Consider the following 17,943-nt stretch of genomic DNA (forward strand, 5'->3'; position numbering starts at 1 on the left):
ACTGCTCTGCGGTTATGACAAGGATGCAACGCACCACTGGGTTCACAAGACCAAAGCAGCAGTATTGCTCCACCTCCTCTGCCCTTGATTTGCTTTGCTCAGCTTGCTTTCTGCTGCTCCTCATCTTCCTCCTCCTCCTTTCCACATCCATTGTTGGGCCATCAAGGTTTACCCAACATTCGTTTTCTGTACAATCCACTGCACCCAGACACTGCAGCAACCGAAACTGCAATGTGGGTGCCTCCATTTAATCCGGCCTAAGATGCATTTAAACCTGTCTGCAGGTTATTCCTCAACAACTCTCAGGTCGTCTCGAATCTGCAGGATTGCATTGTGATACATTACTTTGTGTAGAATTGCATCAGCAAGTTTGGCAGCACTACATGTCCACTTAATAATTAATATATAACCCACGTACATGTTAAGTTGTTTATTCCTATCAAAAAATTAGTAACTAAGATTGATGATTGAGTCCTCCATGTTCGTGAATACGTGGAAGGAAACAGTGCTTCGTACTATAAATATTGCTATATATTCAGCGTTTTTTCAATTCTTTTCTAGAACAATAATGTATATATAGGTTGAATATAGAAATAAAAATAGAAAAGGTTGGTTTTCAATCAAACCGAATTTTTCATGTGAAAAAAAAATTACGAATGATAACACATTTTACAATATAAAAATTTAAAGTTACCACTGAGTCTGACTTTAAGAATAATGCTGAATGTATTAATACTTATCATTCATGTTCATGTACTTTGATTACTTGTTACTTAAATTTGTCGTTGATGTGCATTTTGAACCATGAACACATGATAAGATTACTAAGGCATATTCTAATCTATCTTTTTCTTGAAGTAAATGAATAATATATATAGATGTATAAAAATATTTATGTAAACCATGAAAATATAATTCATTACGTAAAGGTATAAGAATTCGACATAAGAATACCAATATCACTAGGTAAAATAATACGTAGATTAAAATCAAAAAAATAAAAAACCAAGTGCCCCAAATCATTCCAATAATAATCCTGTATGAGATTTTACATTCTAAGGACAAATGCTTTTAGGTAGTGCAATTCCAATTGAAGCAACCAATATGTCTTGTTTGACTTATATACAGTATTCCTAACTATCACAATCAATGGTTTGTACTAGATTTCAATAAAGAAACACCAATTTATTGCTGATTTACCCACCAGAATTAAACCAGTACATGATATGTCATTTTAGTAAAGTCAAAACATGGAGCTTATGTCACCAAATTCCTTTTAATGGACCATCAGCTGGATCAGTGATCTTGGTAACTAGTTCACTATCACAGCACAGAATCAAAAGTGTAAAATAATAATAATAATACACAAAGAACTTAAAAATTATAATACCTTCAAATATCAAAACTATTTATATGAGACTGCTTTTGTTTCCAAATTTCTCATCGTAAATCAAATGCTTGAAGAAATAGGCGACCCAAAAATAAGTTTTAGATGAGTTTCAATCGATTCTCCTCTTCATGAAAGCGAAAAAGAATAATAGCCAAAATATCAAAAGTGAACTAAGAAAAAGTTTGGAGCCAACTATTGAATTGCTATTGCCCCGTGACCTTGACCACGGTGGTCCCTTCGACCGTGGTCACTCCTTGAGAACGAAAATCTCTGTCACCGCGGACAGCTCTGTGACCGTGCCGTTGGCCCATCGCTGCAGCTTGCCTCCAAGTGCAGTGAACATCCCGTGCTGGCTCGACGCCGTAGATTGCGAGCGGCAAACTCGTGTTCTGTCGATTTGGTTTTAAAGATATCAACCCCAGCATCAATTTGGGAGAATCCAACAGCGTCGAAAGGCATTAGTTAAAAAGGAGCAATTCGGACAGCTCAGTGTCGAGGGCACCACAGTAGCCGAACCAATTGTTCCCCGAAGATATCAGCTCTAACCAATTACTGGCGTGGTACACAGGTTGCGAAATCCTAACCAAATTCAACTCCCTGCACAGCATCGAACAATCGCTCCGGCATGTGCCCGATCACATCGCCCGCATCAGGATGTTTGGCCAGCCCACCTTCAAGTGTCCGCAGAATGCGATGATCCCAGGAACAAAATGCACCGCACTGAAGGAATTGGAAGGGGCTTGAAGAAAATGTGAAGAAGGATTGGCAACACTGTAATGCATTGCTATTCACAATGAAGAATGCCCGTATGCATGCATGGAAGCAAGATGGTCTTCTTCCTCACATAATTCTCGATATGCACATGCGGGATTCTTTCATGTATTCCTTCTTCTTCTACTTCTTCTTTACATATATATATATATATATATATATATTTTTATAGGTTTTGTGGAGAAAAAAAAAAAAAGGAAAAAAAGACACTGCATTATTGGACAACTTTATAAATTGTGTATATTTTACTCAATAGTGGTGTTGAAAGTGTGTAGGTTGTTGAGAGGGTTTTTTTGGAGAATGTCATATTACACGAGAGAAGAAAGATGTTGCTTGTTTAGAACGTTTTTGATTATTCTTTGTTGCTAAGCATAGTTGCATTGTCTGAGGACATTAAACTATCATAGTCCACAACTATTTATAGTTTTTTTTTAAAAAATATTATTCCTTTTTATACATGCAACAATTTTCTCTTATTTTATAGTTATTTAGAAGCAATTAACTATAAATTTATAGTAGCAATCACATCTTATTATCTTATTTACATTATTTTAGATTCTTTATGAAATCCATATAAAAGGTATAATACTTTTAATATTTCTATGACATCTTATAAATCCTAAACAATATTCTAATACCTTGTAAATTTAAAAAGAACTCATAGCTCACATCAATTGTCAAATAAATTACATACTTTGTTGTATGAAAGCATCATGGATTTTAATTTAAACACGTTTTTTTAAGATTTTTATAGAATAAAAAATGTATAAATATATAATAGCTTACTAGAATAAAAAAAAAAAGCTGAAAATATCATCAAGTAGGCCAATGAGGCTCTCAATGTTTTGAAATTTTAATATAATTTAATTCTTGTATAATTAATTGAAAAAAATATATGTATGTACGTATATATATATATATATATATATAAGAATAATTAAATTCATGTAGACATTTTACTTGCTTCATCCATCCACACCTCATCCATAATATGGCGGGAAGGTGACCCAGAGTAGATGGCGGAGGGAGTGCCACGTGGAAGGAGCTGCTGCGCAGAAAGGAGACAGGACACTGGTCGGAAGTAATCCGCAGCTTCTGCAACGCTTCACGTGACGAGTCTGATAGGACCCCGCCAGGCTGGCGATTCTGGGCCGTGCCATTGGAGAGCAGCTAGCCAATGCTGTCCTCACGTGCCAGCGCGCCCATAGAGGATCCTCCCTCTGTGCCAGTGGGGACATATCCCCTCGCCCCCTGGGTTCCCCTCTCTCTAGCTCTCTCTCTCCCTCATCGTAGTTCCTACTCTGCTGTAAAGTTGGTTATTATTTAGAATGAGAGATTCCATGAATAATAATCTTTTTATGTCTCCATTTTCTGGAATTTTGTAGGGTGGAATATTGAAGTTACGAAAGAGAGTATCACATATATATATATATATATATATATATATATTGTGTTTTATGTTTAACACAATCCTTTTTCACGATTTGATTACAGTGGATTGGAATTGGTGTGTGAGATTTGACTTGGAATTGTATTGTATGCTCTTCTTGTGAGGATGTGTTTCACACTTGAATCCAACTAATAAAAACTATGTACAGAATAGGGAGAAAGATGTTTCTTCTATATTTGGTGTACAGGGAGTGAACTATTGTAGTGACATTGTCATATTACAAACCAAGTATTGTATTAAGTCCTACCTTTTGATGTCACTGTCTGCAATGATGTATTTGTCTAATATGCTTTCATGGATAAATTATGCTTCCTTAACATTCCAAATAATCATTTATATGTTATTTGATTGAAAATGTTCTTAAAATTCAATAGCTCGTGTATCAACAAGAAATAAAATGTATCTGATTGAAAATCAAACCTCAAGATTTGAATAAGTTTTGTCACAAGAAGTATGCATCTACACCAAGGTTTCGGGTTCATGGTTTATTGTAAGGAATTTTTGGCCACTAGATTTGTAAATAACACAGAATCAGTTAAAACATGCAAAGAAAATTGAAAAAAAAGCTATTGTTAACATTTTAGCTTGAATTTATGTTGGTTTTTGCACAACAAAAACCATTGATGGTAAAACTTGGAGCCATCAGAGTCATGTTGGTTGTCCAGCAAACTTCCAAACAAATAGTTTATATCTATAAACAAAACTTAGAAGGTTTCAAAAAAACAAAAGTGGGATATAAAAAGAAGAAAAACACAATATTATAATTTAAAAGTAATTAAAACAAAGGAATTTATTATTAAAATCCCGTACATGTTACAAATACTAAATACATCAGATCAATAAAAGATCCTAAATAATAATGGTTAAAAATCCGGTTCTCTTTATAATCCTATATACTAGCAAAACTAAGCTATGTAGAATCTTTATATAAGGTTGCAAAATATTACAAGATGCTTTCAAAGTTGACATTATTAATTTTAATTTTTTTAAAAAACTATTAGACACTTTTAAAATAATTTTGAAAATTTGAAATTATAGTAAAGCTTCTAAAAGACAATGTAAATTTGTTGAAGACAAGAGAGCTTTTATAAAGTCACAAAATATTCTCTCAAAAAATTTAAGACACTTAAGAATATTATAAAAAAATAATGACAATTTATTTATTTTTCAAACAAGAAAAACATTTGATAAATTCATCTTATAGATGAATATTTAAATTAAACTTACATATCTTTTCAAAATTAGAAATCATAAAAAATTCTTTAATATCAATGTGCACAATCATTATTCTAATTTATTCTATTGTATAATAATGTGTTATTTTGAAATAATTGTTAACTAAAATTAACTAAATAAAAATTTATTTTATGAATATTTTGAATTTTGAATTTTGAATTTATTTTTGTTTGTTTAAAAACATTAATAAATTATTATAAGTAAATTTTATGTATTGATATGAGATATAATCAATTATCATTTTATAATTAACATCTCAATAATATTTTTAGTCAATAAACTATTTATTAATGTAATAATTTTTGATATAAATAAATACATATATCAAAATTTATAGTAATTTTTCTAAGAATTTACAAACAACATGTGCTTTTTGATCAAACATACTATACTTTAAAAACAACTAATTTCAATAAGTATAAATTTTAATATTTTAAAAAAGTCTTAGTATTCTTGTCTCTTACTAATCTTTTATTACATAATTTTATATTTACGTACTAGGATATTTTTCTCAAGTAATATATATATATATATATATATATATATATATATATTATCAAAATTAGAAAAAACCTATATATATATATATATATATATATAATTTTTTGCATATATATGTAATATATATATATATATAAATAAATAATATTAAATTATTTTTCATTTATTTTTGGATAAGAATTAATTTTGATGAAAAAATAAAAAATATTTTTTACTATATTTTATACATCAATAAATTACTAAATTACAAAAAATATGTATTATTTTATATAAATATATATATTAAACTCTTTTTTTGAGATCTTTTTTAATAGTTGGTATTATTTGAATTAATTACAAAAAAAACGTTGGCTTTAGCTCTACAAATAACTTGCCATAAATCATAAGGTTTGGCAAGAGTGAAGATGTGAGCTCTATCAATGTATTTTAATTAGTGGATTTTTTTTTTTTTTTTTTTTTTTTTTTTTAATCCTTTACATATACAAATATTAAGACTACAAAGTTTTTTTGGCTATTTAATTATCTATTAGAATTTAGAAGTGTTTATAAGTTACAAAATTTTTTTTTGAAGAAAAATTATTAGATGGAATCTAAGTAAGTCTTGGAGGCAATTATCTTAGTTAATTTAGTATTATTACTTATTATTAAGTAATAAAGATTAGTTATTGAGACCAATGTCTTCATTGGCCTCCTATTTATATATATTACTTATAAAATCCTATCAATTATTACTTAGTATTTAGAAGAAATATGAAAGAAAATTTCATATTTTTTTAATTTATTTTAGAAAAAATAGGATTTTTAGTAGATTTAAATTATTTTTATTACAATAGAAAATTATTAAGATAATAAAATATAGATTTAAATAGATTTTAGTATTATAAAAATATTAAAATTTATTTTAGAATTATTTAGGTATTTATAGAGAAGATTTCAAGACCTTTGTAAAATTGAGTTTTACCACCTTTGGAGCCATTATGAAAAAATGGAATAAGATTTAAAGGCCTTAAAAGGTCTCAAAGCTATTTGAAATTTTTTAAATACCATGGTGTAGTAAAAAAAGTGCAAAAATATGAGTTCTACTAGTAGTAAATAGAAGGACCAATAGCTAGTGTAGTCCTTGTAAAAAAAGAGGTGCACAAGTCTCATATGGATTGTAGTATCTTGGGTATAGGTAGGAAGATAAGACTAATGCCTCAAGGCCTCTTTAGGCAATCTAAATAAAATATATGTGAGCCTTGGTGAGGTTCAAATCTTTGATCTATAAGTAAGTTATCCTATGAATAAAATATTTTAATTTAATTTTTTAATTTTTTAATTTTTAATTTTTAAAATTTTATAAATTATTTATAGTAATTTAGATTTATATTTTGCTAATGTCATTAGGAAGATAATAAAATTATCTATCTAAATATATATTTTTAGTATTTATTTTTATATGTAATTGCTTGTTTGCACTTATTTCACTTATTTTGTACTATTCTTTCTTTTATTCTTGTCTATTGCATCTTTTGCTCCATACCACCAATTACAAGTAATTCTTAATTGAGGCCATCTTGTAATTTGGATTGAGGAAAAAATTTATCCTCATTAAAGGTTATATTTGCTATTAGTTATTTCAAAAAAATACTAAAATTCTTAAGTCTTTTTTTTCCTACAAATATATATTATTTTTTTTAAAGTTTAATTTAAAAAAATTATCATTTTTCTTCTAATTCTTTAATTATTTTATGAATATTTTTTGTCAATTAAATAAATTTAAATAATCCTTTTAAAGTATCTATAAATATTTTATCTTCTTCAAATTGTATTAAATCCATTCATCTTTTGGTACTTTTATTTTCATATATAGACAAAAAAATAAATATATATTATTTTGGGAGAACTTTTTGGAATCTAGTTGTAGTAATTTTAATTAAAGAGGTGGTAAATTTGATGTAGAAAATAGATCATGTAGAGCTATTGTGTATCTAACATCTTGAAAAGTTTTTGGCTAATAGTCTTGCTTTTGGTTATATGTGGAAGATTGTTGAATTTTTTTGAATTTGAATTTGAATTTGATTTTTTTTTGTATTGATTTGAGCTATAATTGAAGAGTGATTATTTTGACTATTGCTTGAATGGTCATAATATAAGTTTGATAGATTGTTTGTAAGAATAAGATCTAAAAATCTAACTTCTTATATATTCTTTTCAACTTAATTGCTATAGTCCTTTGAAAAAGAAATTGAAGGAATAATCTAGTTGGATCTTTTAAAATAATTTAAAGGATGAAATCTTCTATAATGGAAAAAATTAATTTTATTTTCAACTCAACATTCATCTATTTAATGTGGCTTTTTGCAAGTAGGACAAGATATAATATTATTTCTTTAGTTTGAAGAAAAACTAGAATTTACTTGACTTAGTTGATGAAGAAGTTTTTAGGGTTGAAATTGGTTTTTTTTCCATAGGTGATTATTGTAGAAATTATGGAAAAAATTATATTGTGTGGTTTATTTTAAACAATCATAAAATATGAATTTCTAATTTATGATATTGAGGCTTTATAGTTTAAGTTTTATTTTTAATGAAGTAAGTTATTTGTTCAATAATTGCCTTTATAATTTATAATCTTTTTTTTGAACACATCATTAGGAAGACTTATTTTACTTTTAAATTCTTCAATTTAATATCGTTAAAGATATTATTTTGAAATTGATTTTATTAATCTTATATAACTAAAGATATTATATTGTTAATTGTCAATAAAAAAATAAAAGAATATGAATAGCTTAAAGCCAAATATTGATGGAATTTAGTATGTTGATGTTGCAAAGGTATAACAACAAATATTGATTTGTTTTTCCTTTTAAGAATTATATATATATATATATATATATATATATATATATATATATATATATATATATATATATATACTTAAATTTAAATTTTATTTCATTTATTTATTACCAATAACCTCTACCTTTAAGGCAACTTAAATGACTCTTTTTAAATTCTTCAATCACTTATTTAGCATATTTTAAATTATAGAAGGTATAACAAAACCTTAGATAAAATAGTCTTTTGTGGTATTTTCATCTAAAAGATTATCAATGTAATAGATGCATATTACATAAAATTATCTTGTATAAGAAATAATATATCTTAAGAGATCTTATCTAATATTAGTTAAGGTTGAAAAGACTTGTTGTTGGCCAATTACATGTCTAAATTAAAAAAGAAAAGTTGCTACAAATTATTCCTGGGCAATAAATAACTCCTTTATATGATATATGTACTATAGACATGCAAAATTTGTCAAGATTGTCAAAAACCATAAAAGGTAGTATCCATGGTTGCTTAGTAAATGTGAGCTAAAATAAACCTCCATATATATGAAGTTTATTCTAATTCACAATGAATGAATTAACAATGTAAATTTTAGAAGTTATAGCTATTAATTAAGTTCTAATCAAATCACTCTTAATTCTTCTCAAATAATCCAATCAATGAAGCCAAAACTCTATTATCAACTAAGACTTACAAATAACAAGTCACTTGATAATTTCTATAATTTTTTTTATTTAATAAGATTTTTTAAAAAAAATTATTTTATTCATTATCTTGTATTAATTTTTGGTTAACTAAAATTCATCTATTGACAAAAATTCATCTAAATATAATATTTCATCTAAGTATGAAAATTCATCTAAATACTTTTCATCCATTTTTCGTTCATTCAACTTCAATTATTCATCCAAACTAACCTAATTCTATCAAATCCTAAATTAATTGTATCTCATCCGAAAGTCTCACTCTTACTGGAGGGTGAATTCATGAAAACCTCCACTTTAAAATCGGTGTTGCTCCCAATGCTCCCTTCGACTTTACCTTCCTAGTCAGCTCCTCTTACAGGCCGAACTCTCTACCCCGGATGTATGTATCGCTGGGCATGTAATTCCAAGACCTTGAATTTGTCGTTGAGGTAGTGAAGCTACTACAATATATCGACACTCGCTGCCTAGTAGATTCGTCAAGTTAGCAAGCATTGTAGTTCAGAGATCTATAAAGGCAGCCGATATTAAGTGAGCAAAGCCCTGAACAAGAGTTGTATGTCTCGGTTCATCATGTTGTTGTACTTCGTCTGTCAACACTGTAATCAAAGCAGATTCACGTTGTCAGCAGAGTGCATCAAGTGGAAGACATCATGGATCTCAGACTGGGCGTTGGGAAGTATTCTCTTATCTACTAAGTCTGCTTCGTCGTAGCTTTGATCGTCTTGTTGGGCACACCATCCACCTCACAAAGAACATTGCAATTGGCGTGGGGTGCAATGTTTTGGCTACATCAACTATCGATCAATTGACATGGAATAGTAATGCCTTGTTCTTCACTTGTTGCCATGCTGATTCTACAAGGATAGTACTAAGCTTTGACTGCACCAAGTTGAAGGTGATATTGGCTTGCAGTGTCGCATCCTACGTAGAAAAAAGAAATTGATAGCCACACCAAGAGTGGTTGACCACCCCGTATTGCCGCAGAATTGAATTCGCGCCGAAGCAACGTCCACATCACTAGCACCGAACACCAAAAAAACGACGAACAAGCCACAACACTTGTAGCTTGCAAAACAATGCAACAAAAAAGAACAAGAGGACAACTTGAGCGGCTACATAGCCAGATGTACAAACCAAAGCCGCGTTGACGGTCCGCTTGAAGGAAGCAAGGAGCAAGGAATGGTCAACAAGGGATGCTTCAATCGCTCAGCAAAGATTAAATAAGAATTGCAAAGCAGAGGTAGACGACGTCCTGCTCATTCCACGCTTCCACTGATGCCGATAAATTCCCTCCACCGTGAGATTCACACGTTGAGGAATACCAGCCAAAAGGTAGAGTGGCCGCCGCTGCTTTGAGCTCCACCAAAAAACAACACAATCAACACGTTGCTGATAATGTTGCCTACAACCACCCGATGAATAGCCATTGAAGACAAGCTCCTAGTCCACGGGATGCGCTCCCACACGCTCAGTCGACCATCTAGCCGCCACTACAACCCTCCATGCGATGCGCTTGTAGTGTCGCACAACAGCTTTTATTGTAGATGCACGGGAAAGGGAATCCATAAGGCGCAGATGCAGAGGGAAGAAAATTCAGAAGGTGCAGATGCGTTCAATCAGTTCAACCGCTGCACGACTAGCAGCGCCGCACCTTACGATCAACAATGTGACTGCTGTCAGGAATCCATTAGCCGCAACCATGCAGCAACGAAACAACATTGCCAAGATTCCAGTCTGTTCTCCAACGTCGTCCATCGACCGAGTAGTCCAACCAGCAGCTTTGCCTTCCTACCGCAAGCAAGAAGGGCACAGCACCATGCAATACGGGCTCCCTCCACACACAAAAAAATAGGAACAAAAAAGAAAAAAGGTGACAAAATGTGGCTCTTCGGCGCAATTACACACTTGTAGGAAAAAAAACATACCGGAAGAGAACTCTCTAAGAGTCGGAACCCCGTCGGAACCCCAAAATGCCTCGCGCCAATAAACCTAGACAGGAGAATTTTTGAGCGCTCCGACCTCCGAACTTGCACAGGAAATAAAAAAAACTCAAGAGAGAGATGGGATCCGGGTCAGCCCGGACCCCTATCGGCAGAGAGGCTGCGGCAGATCAGCTATAGCCTCTCCCCCTTGTCATCATTCTTTTCTTCTTCTTTATTTATTTATTTATTCTTCTCCTTCTTTTGATTTGCTTCTAACTAATCACTCACTTTTATATATATATATATATATATATATATATACTGCTAATAACTAAAGTTTCTTTTTTCTTTTGACAATGAGGGCTAGTTCCATTGAGCCATCATCTAATATTAACTACAAAAAACATATTTATCATAGAAATTCGTCTTAATAAATTCTACTCTAGTCTACATATCCACTATTAGTAATTTATTTTTTTTATTTTTTTCTAATAATTCTACTACTAACTCAGAAAACTTGTAATTTAAATCATAATAAGTGTCTTTTTTATTGTAAATATTCAAATGAGTCAATTCAATGACTCACACTAAACTAATAATGAATACTTCTACAAACCTTTTTATGTGAGCTATTAGGTCTTCATTGGTAGATCTATTAAATCTTAGGAGGTTGGGTGGAATTGATGCTCCTTACAATCTTGAAGGTATCATAATTACTAATTTCTTAGACAATAGCATTAGATTAATTTGAATATTTGTTTAAAAATTTAGATTACTTCTATTGGCTATATTAGCTTTTGGAATTAAAGAAGATAAGAAATATATTTAAGGTTTTGAAAGATGACATCTCTATTATAATCTATTGTCTTAGACATACATATTTATCCTAATAATTACCTATATGATTAAGTAAAAATAGATAAAAGTAGATTTATTTTCTAGAATAGTTTTTTAGAAGCTTCATACACATTGCTTTGACTTTATATGTGTTTGTAGTTGATTGATAGGTTAAAAACTTGGTCAACAAGTTATTAAGCTTTATAGATATTACTTGTGGAAGAAACTAATTATGTAGCATATATATAGAAAACCTGTGGAAGAAACTAATTATGTGGCATATATATAGAAAAATTGCCTTATAAGTTAAGATACATGTTTTACAAAGTCAACTTGTTTTAGAGGTTCTATAAGACATTGCTATGTAATTCTTAATTAAGAGTATATATGGAGGCATGAATGAAGCCTTCTTCACTATTGTCAATGCTTATCTAATCTTTAGTCTTATTTCAAGACTTTCTAATCTACTTGTCTTTGACAATAGCCATTCTAATTTAATACTATATCAACTTTGAATGACTTTCTAGTTCTTTTGAAAGATACAAGAATGTATTAAGGATTTCTTTCTTTGAGCTTCATGTCCTTGACAGTTTGACAAAAGTGCTAACTCACTATTCTTGTTTATTTTAGAAGTAAGTGAATTATTTCATTCCTATTATTGTATTTTGAAGGTTATAGATTATCCAATTTTAAACAAACTATTTAGTTTTCTAACATTGATATATTTTTTAAAGTAAGCAGATTATTCTTCTTTGTGGAAATTTTTATTTGATATTAGAGGTTGCGGATTATCTTCCTATAATTTGATTTTTGAATTTTTGAATTTGTTTTAAAAAAAAAAAATCATGGATACTATACTTAGCAAAAGTGAGAATAAATTTGTAACTATTATTGATCTTCAAAAACTTGACAATATTCTTAGAATAGAAATTTCATAAATCACAAGCATCAATCATAGGAATACTAATCCTCTGCCTATGGAAGTTCAGAGTCTGCGTTAAGAAATTGTACCATTGAAAGAAGAAAGTAAATCAACCTTATAACTAAATTTAAGAAGTTTTTTTTTATTTTTCTACAAATATAATAGGAATAAGGATTAGTATATCTAAGAAGTTTGGTGGAACAAGATCAAAATTTTGAGGATTTTTATAATAAGTCAAGTTTTATCTAAAGTTGCATCTATTCTAATATCTTGATGGATTTACTGAAGTTGGGTTCATAGATGCACTTCTATGTAGAAGTGCACTTTTTTAGTTTGTACTTTTGATAGAAAAGAATTCATGACTTGTTTATGATTTGAATTTATTCTTAGAAATATTTATGACTATATTTGGAGAAAGTGATTTAAAAAGATTAATAGATATAAAGCTCTTATCTTTACAATAAGGATCACAATCAGCTACCATATATTCTACTAAATTCTAGAACCTCGCTTGCAATGTGGATTGGAATGATAAAGCTTTTATTAATCAATTTTAATAAGGATTGAAGGATAACATTAAAGATTTGTTATTGATAATGCCAAAAGCAAAATCTTTGGAATAATTTATTGATCAAGCCATTGCATGCGACAATGGATTATTTATAAATAAAATTAAGTAAATAGAATATTTAGTTTAAGAGATTATAGAACAAAGATTTAATTGGAGAGAACAAGTTAAGTAATGAAAATAACTTCTAAGTTTTTAAAAACTTATTTATCAAGGCCGAAATCAATGTAAATTGATATAATATGTTTTAAACTTCTTATTAAGCAAGAAAAGACTTGACATTGTCAAGAAGGTTTATACTTATATTATAGAGAAGCTAAGCGCACTGCTCAACATTGCCCAAGAAGGAATACAATTACAAAATGAGGAGTATGATTACTAAAGAAGACAATGTATTAGAAAACAAGTTTTTTCAACTACAATAGGAATTGTGCAACTTGAATCATATATAATAATTAATAAAGGTCCTATTCTCTCCTCAGATCATTTACCTTATTTTATAATAGTTGAATGTTTAAGACCTAAAAATCACAAAGTCTTTGTATTATTAAATTCAAGAGCCTTAGTTTCTTTTATAGACAAAGACTTTATTAAGAAATAAGAAATGCTTTTAATTAAGAAAACTAAATCCATACATATAAAAGTTATAGAGAGTCATTTTTTATCTTTAGGAGATGTTATTTATGAGATTATTCCTTTAGATGTAGCAATTAAAGATCATAATAGTATAATAATATTTAATGTGATAAAATCTCCTTCCAATCTAATTATTATAGGATTATTTTAATTAAAAATATAATAATTTTTAAATAAATTGATTTTCTTATAACCTCAAATTTTCTTCTAGTTTAATCCAAAATTTAGATAATAAAGTAGAAATAGATAAGCTTAATATATCCAAACTCTTATTCATAGGTGCAAAGGCTTTCATGCATGTAGCCAAAGAAGGGCCAACTTTTGCTATGTATGCCACACTCATTTTTAATAGTAGAAAGATATCAAATAATATTTGTAGCCAATATCAAGATCTCTAAAATATTTTTGAAAAGAATAAAAATATTCTTCCAAAGCATTGATCCTATGATTGTTCAATTGATCTACAAGAAGGAGCTCAACTACCATTCAAATCAATCTACAATTTGTCACAAAATGAGTTGGTTGCACTAAAAGAATATATTAATGAAAAATTGGTAAAAAACTTCATATACCATTTGAAATCTCTAGCAAGAACTATTATCTTATTTTTAAAGAAAAAAATGGGTCTCTATGGATGAGCGTAGACTATTGAGGACTTAACAAGATTACCATTAAAAATAGGTATTTCCTACCTTTAATTTCAAGACTTTTTGACCAGCTCATCAAATAAAGATCCATACAAAAATAGATCTACAAGGAGCATACAACATGGTCGATACTAAAGAAAGAGATGAATAGAAGGCTACTTTCTAAATTAAATATGGATATTTCAAATATAATATTATATATTTTAGACTCACAAATATAATAGCTACTTTTCAACATCTCATGAATGATGTCTTTTGAGAGTTTCTTGATAGTTTTGTTGTATATTATTTAGAAAATATTTTAATCTATTCTAAAAATATAAAAAAATATGAACTTCATGTTTGTTGTGTATTAAAAAAATTTAGAGATGCATGATTATATACCAGGATGGAAAAGTATGTATTCCATATTATTTAAGTTGATTTTTAAAATACTTCATTTCCAACAAAAGATTAATGATGGATCCTAAGAAAGTTTAGACTATTGTAGATTGGAAGATCTGAAAAACAATTAGAGATATGCAATGTTTTTTGGAATTTATCAATTACCATCAAATCTTCATTAAGAACTTTTTTCAAATTGCATTTTTTTTAACATGTTTGATATATAAAGACAAACTTGAATAGAGCAAAGAAGCTGAAATATCTTTTGAAGCCTTAAAGATAGCATTTATTTTTGTATCAATTTTGTATTGTGTCAATTTTTCTAAAGCATTCTTCATAGAAACAAGTGCATCAGATATTGCTATGAATATTATTTTATCACAAATAAGAGCAAATAATAAGCTCCACGTGATTTATTTTTAGTCCAAGAAATTTTCAACAATTAAGATTAATTATAAGATCTACTGCAAAGAATTTTTTGTAATTATGGATTCATTTGAAAAATGATGTCATTATCTAGAAGATGCTTCTAGTGTAATTAATATATATATATATATATATATATATATATATATATATATATATATATATATATATATATATATAGATTATAAGCACCTTGAATACTTTATATTGTCACATGTTTTGAATTGTTGTCAAGTTCATTGGAGTATGTCTTTATTAAAATTTAATTTTAAGATCATTTATAGATCTCCAAAATAATAAGATTTATGAAATATCCTTTTTAGACATTCTTATCTTGCACTAAAAGAAAAAAATATAGCTTTTAATCAACAATGAATAATTTTCTTAAAGCTAGAGTATTTTCATCTTTGAATAATAAAATCAACATTGACTGTTGATTCAATCTTTGTTAAGCAAATTCAATCAAGTATGTCTTGTAATCTTTTTATTCATAATGTCAAGAATAATTCTTTTAAGTCTCATGATACTTTCAAGTTGTTTTTTTTTTTTTTTTTTTTTTTTTTTTTTTTTTTGAAGAATAATTATATATTTTAGAAGGCTAAATATAATTATATGTTCTTCAAGTTCATCATGACTTTACAACAATTGGATATTTTGGATACAGTAAGACTTTGGAGCTAATATCTAGAAATTTTTAGTGGCCTCAAATATGGAAGGTACTCAAAGACTTTATACAATCATGTGATATTTATTCAAGATTCAAAATTCCATGTCATCAATCTTATAGACTTCTTCAACCATTACCTATTTTAGAACAACTACAGTTTTTTTGTTTCTATGGATTTTATCATAGATCTTTGAATCTCAAGTTTGTATGATTCTATATTCATGATAATAGATTGTTTTATCAAAATGGCATATTTTTTATTATATACAAAATCTATCATAGGTGAAAAAATAACTAAGTTTTTTTTCAATAACATCTATCACCATCATGGATGGCTCAAGGATATTATATGAAATAAGAAGATTCAATTTATATAAGATTTTGTAGAGTTATTTTTAAGATTTTAAAGTTGGATATAAAACTCTCTTTGATTTTTTATCCTCAAATTGATAAGCAAACAAAATAGATGAATCAAGTTTCAGAGTAGTATTTGAGGGGTACTGTAGAATAGGTAAATAAACTTTGTGGTAAGTTAGTGGTTGATTATTGACAACCTTGAGAATTAGACTGATGGTTAGGCAGTTTAGTTGGTAACAATAGGTTGTTAGTAGAATAAATGGTTAAGAATTCAAAGGGTCATAACATTTGGAATCCGCTGGTCGATGGATCATCTTTTTGGTAGGATAAATAAGTTGAGAAAAGAGAGATCGGGGCCAGACTGTGAGAGTCGTAAGCTAAGAGCCAAACTGTGAGAGTCGTAAGTTGAGAGTCGTAAGCCGAGGGCCACACTATGAGAGTCGTAAGCCGAGAGCCAAATTGTGAGAGTCGTAAGCTGAGAGCCAAATTATGAGAGTCGTAAGCCGAAAGTCAGACTATGAGAGTCGTAAGCCGAGAGTCAGATTGTGAAAACCATAAGTCGAGGGCCAGACTATGAGAGTCGTAAGCCAAGGGCCAAACTGTAAGAGTCGTAAGTCGAGAGCCAAATTGTGAGAGTCATAAGCCAAGATAAGCTTGGTGCTACCTCTTTGTTTTCTTTATTATTTGCTTATGAAGAATGATGATTGAGAGAAATATTGTTGAATTGATAATTGTAGAATGGATTATGGATTGAATTAAGATGGAAGTAGTAAGCCTCGATATTTTGTAGTTTGATACTTGATTTCAGATAGCCAAAGTATAGTCAATTGTAATACTAACAAACCCAATTCATATAACCAGTCTTTCCCCGTATTCAAATCCACCTCTATTAGTTCAATTGCTTTGGTATACTAAAGCTTGAACACAACAAGAACAACATTTTGGTGTCGCTGTCAGAAAAATGATAACAATATGAAATGTTAGAAATTGATTGTATGGGAGATGGAATTATATGTTGAATGAAAACGTGAGAAGAACTAGTTTTAGGGTTACAAATATATGAGCTATAATTCAAGGTACTATTGATTTTGTAAAAGAGAATGAAAGATTATGAGTGATAATCATGGAGGGGAGGATTATCAAAGAATTAATCGACAAATAAAAGAAAGACAGGAGTGATTACACATAAGAACTATCCTACGTGAATGACAAAAAGGAATTGTAGGTCCAAAAAAAACCAAAGGAAAAAAAATTCAGATTCAAATAGTAAGGAGACTAGTGATAACACCAATGGCCGTAATAGTGCCAGAAGTACCAATTGTAGTACAAATGGAAGCAGTAGGAGACCAAACTACAAGTGTGGCACCATTACCTACTTTTAGTGGTTGACCGGTGTCGTGTTGTATCACGAGTATACCGTGAAAATATAAAGAAATGAGACTTTTATTAATGTTCAGTTACCTCAAATATTGGGAGCAACGACCAACTCCAGTGCAAATATTGAGTGGCCAGGTTCAGTCACCCCGTTATAGTCAGCCGGGGCATACTGAAATGCTCCGTTCGATTCCAATAACGGGAGTCAACAGGAAGAAAAAGGACCAATTCACACGACGGGTGAGCCTGGTTCGAAGAGCCAAATGGATCCAATTTCAAGAATCCAATCCGGGTCCTCTTACCCAATATGAGA

At 29.5% G+C, this 17,943-nt stretch overlaps 1 long non-coding RNA gene across 1 annotated transcript; it reads right to left on the bottom strand.

Moving 5' to 3' along the window:
- Positions 1 to 10,020: 10,020 nt before the first annotated feature.
- Positions 10,021 to 10,935, bottom strand: LOC149989879 (uncharacterized). The gene is made up of 2 exons (XR_016502964.1): positions 10,816 to 10,935; positions 10,021 to 10,541 (listed from the first exon to the last, which is right to left on the bottom strand). It is a non-coding gene; the product is annotated as an uncharacterized LOC149989879 (long non-coding RNA).
- Between the last annotated feature and the right edge of the window lie 7,008 nt (positions 10,936 to 17,943).

The sequence above is a fragment of the Physcomitrium patens genome, chromosome 1, assembly GCF_059467195.1.
Source record: "Physcomitrium patens ecotype Gransden chromosome 1, ASM5946719v1, whole genome shotgun sequence".
NCBI classification, from domain to species: domain Eukaryota; kingdom Viridiplantae; phylum Streptophyta; class Bryopsida; order Funariales; family Funariaceae; genus Physcomitrium; species Physcomitrium patens.